The sequence below is a fragment of the Myxine glutinosa genome, chromosome 9, assembly GCF_964187855.1.
Source record: "Myxine glutinosa chromosome 9, kmMyxGlut1.1, whole genome shotgun sequence".
Lineage (NCBI taxonomy): Eukaryota > Metazoa > Chordata > Myxini > Myxiniformes > Myxinidae > Myxine > Myxine glutinosa.
In genome coordinates, this window is record NC_136269.1 from 129,993,765 (window position 1) to 130,004,748 (window position 10,984).

General features: G+C 47.3%; 1 protein-coding gene across 1 annotated transcript in view; it reads left to right on the top strand.

The window, feature by feature from the left end:
* The first annotated feature begins 516 nt into the window (after positions 1-516).
* Positions 517-10,984, top strand: part of TTC9C (tetratricopeptide repeat domain 9C) — a 37,948-nt gene continuing 27,480 nt past the window's right edge. Inside the window, exon 1 of the mRNA XM_078784915.1 lies at positions 517-566. The gene's annotated coding sequence lies outside the window, so the exon portion shown is untranslated. The remainder of the gene's footprint in view (positions 567-10,984) is intronic.

The following is a 10,984-nucleotide window of genomic DNA, read 5'->3' on the forward strand; positions in this document are numbered from 1 at the left end:
CATGGGATGTGAGATGGTTGTCAACTTGCAAGATATATACAGCGACACGTCGATGTTAAACCAGATCACCTGTTGTCATGCAATCACCGTAATTGTGTGTAAAACGCCATGTTGCTTGCCGAATGGATCAGTAATATAAACGACATGATCGCTTATTAAGACTGTAAACCACTTGCGGTAAGATGCCACCGAGGGGTCCATTTCGTACATTGTTGTACCCGATATACATTGTAGTATTTATGGAATGAAGTAACATCACACGCCAAATTGTGGGAATGCCAGACAGCCCCGTTTTTGATGCATTTATTTTACCTTGAGAATCGGCACCAAATGTTCGTAGTTAAACCGCGATCAGTAATAAACCATCACTGTGTGTGCCTCAGTGATGGGCGATGGTGATTGAGTAGTTTAGGCTTCGTGTGCATTACAGATTAAATAAACGCTGTAACTGTTGTGTGGTTTATACAGGTTGATATCCACACTACAGAGATACTACGGTCATCCTGTATAGTCTGACCCTCTCTGTCCATCCTGTGTGAATAACGTGCTGGTCGTGGCCACATCATGTAAGTTAGATGTTTATTGTTGTACCATAGCATGTAAAAGTGTTATGGGAGGTCATGAGATTGTTATTATAAATTGTTTCATTGATTATAATTACTCTCTTGGGATGATTATGATCTGTCATTGTGTATCTTTCAGATATCCTTGGATGTAAGCTGGTTAACCATCGTTTTTCCCGTTTGATTTACCTTGCCATTGGCAGAACTCCTCAATAAAGCGTTCATCTAGCCGATGAATGTTGTGCCTACTTGTCTATGCGAGTCCTGAAAGACTTCACAAGTAATAATTCTAATGTTTAAACTCACATTTAAGGCTCTCTTATGTTTAATGTCTTTTCTTTACAGGGCATGCTTTAGTTTCTTTACAGGGCATGCTTTATTACAGGACATGTTTTGGTTGTTGAAAGTGTTTTGTAGCTGACAAGTCAGGAGACGACGATGGTTCACGAGCGAGCGGTATTCAATGACAAAGGACGGACTATAACCGAAACGGGCCCGGACTGGGGGGTCGGTGGCCCACGTGGCAGGTGTCGGCCCCCGACATGCGGTGTACATGCCTATTTACAAAGGGCCCCAATGTGCTGCGTGCGCAGGCCTTTAAGAGCCAGCTGTACGTAATTGTGTGTGGTGCTGGCCCGGAAATGTCAAAACGAAGGTTACTGACCTTGAAATGAGATAGAAAATAATGTATAATCAGTTATGAGGTTAGTTAGCCACACAATACCGAAAATTCGGTTTGATTCCGACAACTTTGAATATTTGACCTTTGTGACCTTCAAAGGTCGAAGATTCTGAAATTTGTTGGAAAACTTATATTTCATGATGTATGTGATAATATAAGATCATGTACGATATTTCACCCGATCAGGAAGCGAACAATGTAATAAAACCATCAAAAATCGACTTTTCTAAATTTCGTGACCTTGTGACCTTGACCTTGGGGCGAAAATGAAAAATCGAGCTCCGTGGGGCTAGACACATGACATTGGCCTAACCAAATACCGAAACCCCTGTCAAATTCCACCAACTCCATCGGAGAAGATGTCGCTTGAACTCGATTACCCCCTAAAAAGACATCTTTTTCGGGCGTGGCTCCGCCCACAATGGGCGCAATACGCCCACTCTAGGCAGGACACAACTCGATCATGATATCAACTTCCCACCCAAGTTTCATCCAGACCGGATGATATCATCGGGTAGTTATGCTGCGGACAGACAGACAAACACACACCCATGGCGAATATAGTGGTCACTCTGTTTGATAACTCGTGAATCAATAGTTTATTAAGCCTATACATTATCTATCATTGTAGGACAAATGTACAGGCTGACCATAGATATGTTACAGTCTGGTGAAGAATTTCCCCTTGAGGTTTTTTTTTTGTTTTTTTTGTATACTGAATCGAGGCTCGTGAAAGAGCTTGACAGCCAGGATGAGTAATAACTACTGTGTGTCGTTGTACTCATTGTCATTGACAATGTTCATTGTGCACTTGGTGTTTCACGTTCGATGAACACAGTTAAAACCACTTTTTTGTGAGTTTACACATTAAAGGTCACCTATTTCGAGTGCTTCAATATATTACCCTTGATATTGTTACGTTTGTGGGGGGTAGACGATGATTACATGCATTAGATCCAGGTAGAATTGTATAGGTAGTGTGCTCTGACTGTCATGAAGAAGAAGAAGAAACCCCATGTATCATAAGTCGGGATCAGGTAGACCGTATGTCGTGTAAATGTAAAAGTGTCCCCATGAGAGGGGTGAGGTTATGTTAATTAGTTAGGGATTATGGGTAATGAATCCCCTGTATGTAATTGCCTCTTCTTTGTCCTCTGTTCCTTATGACTTTTGTCCTGGAAGTCCTTGGTGTCCTTGTGCTTTATACTTCTCCCTCCCCCCCCCCCCCCCCCTTCCCACGCCTCCTCCCCCCGGGCCCTCTCCCTTCCACACATCTCCCTGCTCTCGGATGTTGTGTGTGTGTGCTTCCCCTTTTCTCCCCATCTTGTCTTCCGCTCCCTCTTTTTGTGTATTTTGTTTGTCTGGTCGATTTGTTTGTGAAGTTAATGTTAGCTCTTTCACGAGCCTCGATTCAGTATACAAAAAAAAAAAAAAAAAAAAAAAATGACAATGCAGCACACACACAAAGCCAGGCAATAGCACATTAAACGACACTAAATGAAAGCTTACTGTAAACAGGACTTTGAGCACAAACGATGATACCACCGATGGGTGGTCACAAGAGCAGGCAGGTCCGTGAGGTATTTTTGTACATTTTAAATCCATGTCGGTGTGAGTTGATCTTTGCATGTGCGATGACGTCTGGTGGAAGCCGTCCAGGTAAGTTCGTCATTCTCCTTTCCCTTGCGTGTAAAGAACAACGTTATATTTTTGACTGAACGCCTCGGAGCTAAAGCTCGATTGGTCATCCGTCACCCAGGGGTCTTAATCCCGGTGGTGAACACGCAAATATATTGTGTAAATGCCTTTGGATTCAGACTCTGAAAGTTATTGTCCCACTTCACCCCAACTGTCCCACTTAACCCCGTCAATGTCCCAATTCGCCCCAAGGGTGGTCCACTTCACCCCGTTCAAAACATTTTAAACTAGAACAATGTGACTGTGTTGCCAATATGCCTCTGCATAGTCCCACAACGGGTAGATGCCATCACTCTGCATATGTATGGGAGGGGATCACGTTTGTGAAGTTTTGTGTTGATCGGATAAGGTTGGTTTTTCTATCCAAGATGGCTGCTAAACCACGTGACCTATGACATCATCATTTTCAAACTATATGCAACAGTGCTGTTAGATGATATTTGTAAAATTCCGCATCGATAGGGTGAGCGGTTTCAGACATATAATTGTTTTATATTTTCCTTCAATCCAATATGGCTGCCAAACCATGTGAACTATGATGTCATAAATTTAATATTTCAATACAAATAGGTCATAGATCCTGTGCATGCAATTCCAGATTTTTAGGATAAGGAATTCGATTAAAACATTTTTGGCTGGTATACCACTTCACCGATGATGTCATCATTATCATGCTTTTGTTCCCCATTGGGAGTACTTGACAATGTGTTAAGTTTCAAATTTTTCCATTCGGCGGTTTCCGAGAAATGATTTTTAAATTATTTTGCTTTTAATCCAAGGTGGCTGCCATACCACATGGCCTATGACGTCACAATTATCATAAAAACATTCTACATGGGTGTCACTGTCACTAATTACTAATTAGGTGTCACTAATTAGTATCTGTAATTTGATGCTCCAACCTAATGAGCGAAACCAGGTCAGTAACTGTGAGTTTTGCATACACTTGTGATAGTATTTGTTCACGAGTTATCAAACAAAGTGACCACGATATTCGTCATGGGTGTGTCTGTCCGTCCGCAGCATAACTACCCGATGATATCATCCGGTCTTGATGAAACTTGGGTGGGAGGTTGATATCATGATCTAGTTATGTCCTGCCTAGAGTGGGCGTATTGCGCCCATTGTGGGCGGAGCGACGCCCGAAAAGATGTCTTTTTCGGGGGTAATCGAGTTCAAGCTACATCTTCTCCGAGGGGTTTGGTGGAATCTGACAGGGGTTTCGGTATTTGGTTCGGCCAATGTCATGTGTCTGGCCCCATGGAGCTCGATTTTTCATTTTTGCCCCAAGGTCAAGGTCACAAGGTCACAAAATAAATTTTAAAAAGTCGATTTTTGATGGTTTTATTACATTGTTAGCTTCCTGATAGGGTGAAATGTCATACATGATCTTATATTATCACATACATCATGAAATACAAGTTTTTCAACAAATTTCAGAATCTTGGACTTTTCACCTTTGAAGGTCACAAAGGTCAAAGTTTCAAAGTTGTCGGAATCGAACAAAATTTTCGGTATTGTGTAGTTAACTAACCTCATAACTGATTATACATTATTAGTCCCCTCCCAGTGTACACCGGAGGGGACTATAGGTTTGCACTCCGTCCCTCCCTCCGTCTGTCTGTCAGTCTGTCCGTCTGTCAGTCAGTCACGCAAAAGAACAGTTTTCCGGACTTTTTTTTCTAAACTCTCAATGCTAATGATTTAAAACTTGGTACATGGTTTCCTCATGATAAGTTACAGATCAAGTTCGAACTTCACGACGTTTCGATCATTTTTGACAAAGTTATGGCACTTTGAACTTTGGTAATTTCCCCAACAGTTTTCCGGACGACAGACTGCCGGTAGGGGACATGTATTGCAGCGCAATACTCAGAATGCTTGTTTGAATTTAACATCCATAATGACGCACTGCTAGATGGCCCCTCCGGAGGTTGGCAGGCAATGCGGACAGATGTGGCGATGACGTCATGTCGTTCGCTCATTAGGTTGGAGCACCAAATTACAGATACTAATTAGTTACTCCCAACCGCATCCAGGTCGACTCCATATCGTGAGTGGATACCAGAGATAATGTTACCGTGTGGCAGGCGGTGCTTATCGCTCCCAGTAAGGTGCAGCAGCAGCTGTATGGGACACCTTAATGGCGGTTCACCACTGATGGTATGGGGTCGCATGACTTTTATATATATAATGTTGCGAATATGGAATTTGGCCTCCATATCCGCTTGTAAATATTCCCCTATTTTCTCCAATACTCCCCAACTTTCCCCAATCCCCCATTCCCTAGTCCCATTGCATGTAAATAACAATCAGTAGAGCCGACCTTCCCCTTATTCCCCCATTAAATGTCGTGCCCAGGTCCACCGCACCACACGTAGACAACTTTCGGACATCTTCCTAGTTATTCTTATTCTATGTCAGTTAAGGCCTCGTCTCCATTAATTATGACTCTTCGTTGCACCAGAATGTGATTATATGGCATCAGTAGTGAGTTTAGGACCTTTCCCATACCTCCTTCCATCTTCTTCCCCAACAATTACAACAACAACAGAGGAGATGGCGGCGGAGCGGGGGAGGATGCGTCCTCACACCGGCTCGATTAGCTCCAGACCATGCGCTCCACGGGGTTACCACGAAGGGGCTCCTTGTCAGCTCCTCGTCAAGGGCGGAGCCTGGTAAACCCCCCGCACGCACCCAATGAGAAGCAACGTGCCGATTCCACGAGGCGGAGCTAACGAGCCGAGGGCGTGTCACTCCCCGCCGGATATACGCGGCCACGCGCCGGATGTGACGAGAGATGCGCACCCAGCTTGGAGAAGGAAAGCCACCTGCGAGCGCTGAGTCAGATGCGCCCCCCAGCTTGAGCAAACAAGACGCCATCCGAGCGCTGCGACCTCCCCGCATCTCTGGACCGGACCGAGTCGATTCTGACCTTTGAGCCCAGGTGCACCTGGAGCCATCGCTACCCGCCTGTCCTTTCCATCAATCCCCGTGTGAGTGAGCCTTGTCCCGTTTATCTGTCGTCTGTTGGGGTTAATATAAGTGTGTTTAAGTGCCCACCTTCCTATGTTTCCCTCTTGTCCCTGTAATCTAAACCTTCCGCATTATTGTAATAACAACCTTTGAGAACCGTATCCCTGGTGTCGTGTCGTATTAATTCCAGCCGTGTGTCTTCTTTTTCCTTCATTGGTCTAGCATAGCGCGATTAGTCAACGTTCGGGCACAATCGGGTAACTTGTGCAGACGTGGTCATACCATAAAACCGCTCGGTAAATAACATCCAAGCCACGTCTGTAACAATATATATCTATCTATAATTCCAGTAATCTCTGTACGTCTGTACGTTTGTACGTCTGTTTGTCTGTGACCGCTGTTTCTCGACAACCACGGGTCCGATATACTTTTAACTTGCCAGGTATATTGCTGGGGACCCGAGGATGTGCCTTTTCAAGGTTTCATATTAATCGGACAATTACTTACCGAGCTATGTCCAAAAAACGATTCAACCAATCAGAGAGCAGCGAACGATCGCGTGTGCCGAACGTGGAGGACACACTCTGCCTCGGATGGCACATTTGAGAGCGTATTCATTTATTTCACGTTTGCAAACTATGTTGGCGTTAAACTATGTTTTAAAACTAATAAAACCGAATTTGCGATTCATTCGCTTTCCTGCGCGTTTGTGCACGCGATGGCGATTTCTTTACCAAACTCCGGAAGCCGTTCGCTTTGGACCAAACCATTGCATGTAAATAGAGGGGGGGGATTGTCACCGTACTCGCAAGCCGTTCGCTTTGGACCAAACCATTTCATGTAAATAGAGGGGGGGGGATATAATTTTAGATATAGATATAGTACGGGCAATGCCCTAGTATATATATAAATATAAATAATAATCTGCAAATTATCAATATATTGTTGCGGATATGGGATTTGGCCTCTATCCATATCCGCTTGTAAATATTCCCCTATTTCCCCAATACTCCCCAACTATCCCCAATCCCCCATTCCCTAGTCCCATTGCCTGTAAATAACACTCTGTAGAACCGACCTTCCCCTTTTTCCCCCATTAAATGTCGTGCCCAGGGCCACCGCATCTCACGTAGACAACTTTCGGACATCTTGCTAGTTATTCTTAGTCTATGTCAGTTAAGGACTCGTTTCCATTAATTCTGACTCTTCGTTGCACCAGAATGTGATTATATGGCACCAGTAGTGAGTTTAGGACCTTCCCATACCTCCTCCCATCTTCTTCCCCAAACAACAACTACAACAACAACTACAACAACTACAACAACGGCGCGCGCGGGGAGTGTGCGTCCTCACTCCGGCTCGGTTAGCCGCCATTACCCATGTGCGCCGACGGGGTTACCACGAAGGGGCTGCCTGTCGGCCCCTCGTCAAGGGCGGAGCCGGTAACCCCCCGCACCCAATGAGAAGCAACGGGCCGATTCCATCTGGGGCGGAGCTAACGAGCCGAGGGCGTGTCGCTCCCCGCCGGAGATACGCAGCGACTTACCGGATGTGAAGTCAGATGCGCCTGAACTACGGAGAGCAAAGGACGCCACCCCCAGCGCGACGATACCTCCCCGCATCTTTGGACCGGACCGGGTCGATTCTGTCCTTGAGCCAAGAGTGCACCTTGAGCCATCGACTGCCCGCTTTCCTTGCCATCAATCCCCGTGTGAGTCAGTTTTGTCCTGTTTATCTGTGGTCTGTCGGGAATAAGATAAGTGTGTCTAAGTGCCTATCTTTCTATGCTGTCCCTCTCATTCCTGTAATCTAACCTTCCGCCATATTATAACCTCCTCCGGAGGTCTTGAGAACCGTATCCCTGGTGTCGTGTCATTTTAATCCCAGCCGTTGTGTCCTTTTCCTTCATTGATCTAGCGTAGCGCGGCTCGGCCAAGGTTCGAGTATAATCGGGTAACTTGTGCGGACACGGCGGCCATTCCGCTCGGCCCACCATAACATCAAAGTCGTGTCTGTAACAATCGGTGTCAGGAGTGTCGGATTCGGACCTGGGACTAAATTCATTTAGCCCAAATTTTGGAACACCAAGTGTACCATTAGGGTAACATTTTGGTGTTGGGAAGTAGAATTCGATCCGGAGCGCGTTTTACGCGCTCGAAATTATAACAGCGAAATTTGATTGTGTTTTACAAAATATAAAAACCCGAATTTTGAAAGTCACGCTATGGCAGACCAAGTCGGCTGGGGTCCGGTAGAGGAGAGTGAGGCAGGGTCGGTCCAGGACCAAATTGAGGGACGTGAGGAGAGCGAAGCAGTGAGGGTAGCCGACGCACAAAATAGCGTCGTTGCGCCCGACGTTGCGGGCGCGCAAAATGGCGCCTCGCTGGTCACGGCGACCGCGCCCGCGACCGTGGCAGCGCCCCTGGTGGATTCGAACCTTTTCCTCCTGCAAATGAGGGCCTTTATGGAACAAATGGGTGAGCGATTAGAGGGCCAAATGGGGGTAATGAGGGACGAAGCGAGGGGTACTGGTGAGGGATTAGACAATAATTTTAAGGGATTAGACAAGAAATTTGGGAAATTAGACGATAGATTAGGGGAAATACAGGAGGGGTTAATGGGGGTAGAAAACAGAATGGCCGCTCAAGAGAATCAAATGGAAGGGATGCAAAAGGGGTTAGAGGGGTTAGAAAACAGGATGGAAGGCAAATTGAAGGACATGAGGGACCAAGCGGAAAGGGAAGTTAAACAAATGGGGCAGCAGATAGAGGGGGTCAGAATGGGGGTAGAAACCAAACTGGATGCTCACAGGGAGGAAATGGAGCAGATGAGGGTGGCATCTGGGCAGGAGATGCAAGTGATGGGAGAGGAGATCAGGAGAGGAGTGAGTGAGGAGGTCGGAGGAGTGCGCGAGGAGGTGAGGCACTGTAAGGAGCACATGGAGAAGGAGGTGAGAAAGGGGACTGTAAAATTGCAAGGGGGCATAGAGGACCTGACGCAGGAGGTGGAGCAGCTAACAGAGGGACAAAAAGAACGAACGGACCAGGTAAAGAAGAACACAGCGGTAATAGGAGGGTTAAAAGCGACACAAAATGACCTAAAAAATGACTTGGTAGCGACGAAGAGGGAATGTCAGATGGTACGTGAGGGATTGACAACGAGGTTGGACGAGGTGGTAGAGGTAATGGAGACGAAGGACCGGCAGGTGAGGACGCACATGGAAACGGTCAAGGTAGCCTTGGAGGACGAGCTTGAGGAGACGTACCGGGGAATAAAGGAGGTGAAGCAGAAATTAGAAGAAGTGGAAGAAGGGGTGAGCGAAATTAAGAAGCGACGGAGAGGGGATAAGAAAGAGATAAAAGAGGAGATAAAAGAATTGGTCCAAAGTCTGTGTTTGGATCGTGATGATGTGCTCATTAACCGGATGAGGGATTCGCAGGTGATGGAGGAGAAGCGAAGAGGAAGAGGACCCGGTGTAAGTGGTGACCAATATGGTCGTGCGTATGATGCGCCAGGGGATTTAATAAGCTTGGGGGTCGAGATGGACCCGGGTGTTCGTGAGAGGCCGTTGGTGAAGTGTGCGACAGGTCTGGTGTGCGAAAAAGGAGGTGTGTGAGGAAGTCCGACTCTGGGGTGTGTGAGGAAAAAGTGCGTGCCAAGGAGTGAGGGTGCTGGCGAGAATGAGTCGGTCGTAGCGCGTGTGCGAGGGAGCACATGGAAGCGCGGTGTGGTAAGTGTTACAGAGGGTGTGACGGGAGAGTGTGCGCAAGAAAGGTGTGTGACGGACAGGTGCATGGGGAAAGAGTGCGCTGTCAAAGGCAAGGAAGAATGCACACCTGTGGTGAGTGTTACAGAGGGTGTAACGGGAGAGTGTGCGCGAGAAAGGTGTGTGACGGACAGGTGCATGAGGAAAGAGTGCGCTGTCAAGAGTAAGGGTGAGTGCGCTGTCAAGAATGGAGGTGAGAGTAGTGAGAGTGACACGGAGCGTGAGTTGGTTGTGACAGGTGAGAAAGGAAGCACACCTGGAATGGTAGAGCGTGAGTGGGAATGCACGCTGGAATTGGTAGTGAGGCACGTGGTTGGGTGTGCGAAGGAGAGCACACCTGTGATTGTCACAGAGGAGGTGACAGAGGAGGGGCGCGAAGAGGTGTGTTGGTGAGGTGTGCGACCAACGAATGTGTGCCAAAGTGTTCGGTGGTCAGGTGTGTGACCAAGGCTGTGAGTGGAATGGGTGTACCTGGGTGTGTAAGGAAAGGTACGAGGAGCATGGAAACGGCTGGATGTGTGAGCAAGGAACGGGCTGCGGGGTGTAAGCGTCCAGGTGAAGCATCGACGGTAACCGGTTTAGAGGTTAGAGCGACTTTTAGCCGAGTCGGGCCCTCGGTGCGTGCTGGGCCTCGCTTTGAACGGCCGCGTCCGTGCTCCACTAGGCGGAGCGGGCAGCCCGATAGAAAGGGTCGTCATGGCGACCACTTTTTGTTGAGGCAGTCCGGCAGGTCGAGATCGGGACATTGGATGGCTCCACGCCGAGATGGTGCGTGGGATCTCGGCCCGGGTAAGCCCCCGTCCCTGCACCGAGTGCTGGACGCATCCAGCCGCTGGCACAGAACAACCCGCATTCATGGCTTGGCTTTACGAAGCCGGGCTTTGGACAGGAATTGGCGCACCGAGAGGCATTAGTGAGTAGACTGGGTGATGAGGTTAGTGTTTTGGACCCAAAATTAGAGAAAAACAAAATTTGATGATTGGCAAGGGATTGGCAGTAGTGATTGGCAGATGATGGGTAGTGATTGGCCAAATTTTTGATTTGTTGAAATTTGATGTGCAAAATTGGTAGTGAGCGATGGGCCCGGTGGGTAAGGGTGGCATCCCTGCCACCCTTCCCATGGTGGGGCAAAGGAGCAATAGATTATGGGGTGTATGGCAGTGAAAACTAGCCCGGGTGGGTTAGGTTATATTGTTAGGGATCTAGCGAAGATTGACATTAGGTGACGTTAAGTTTAGTTAGTGACTGATACCTGTAGTGGGGACGCAGGTAGTTTAGTGTGGATGATAATGACGTGGG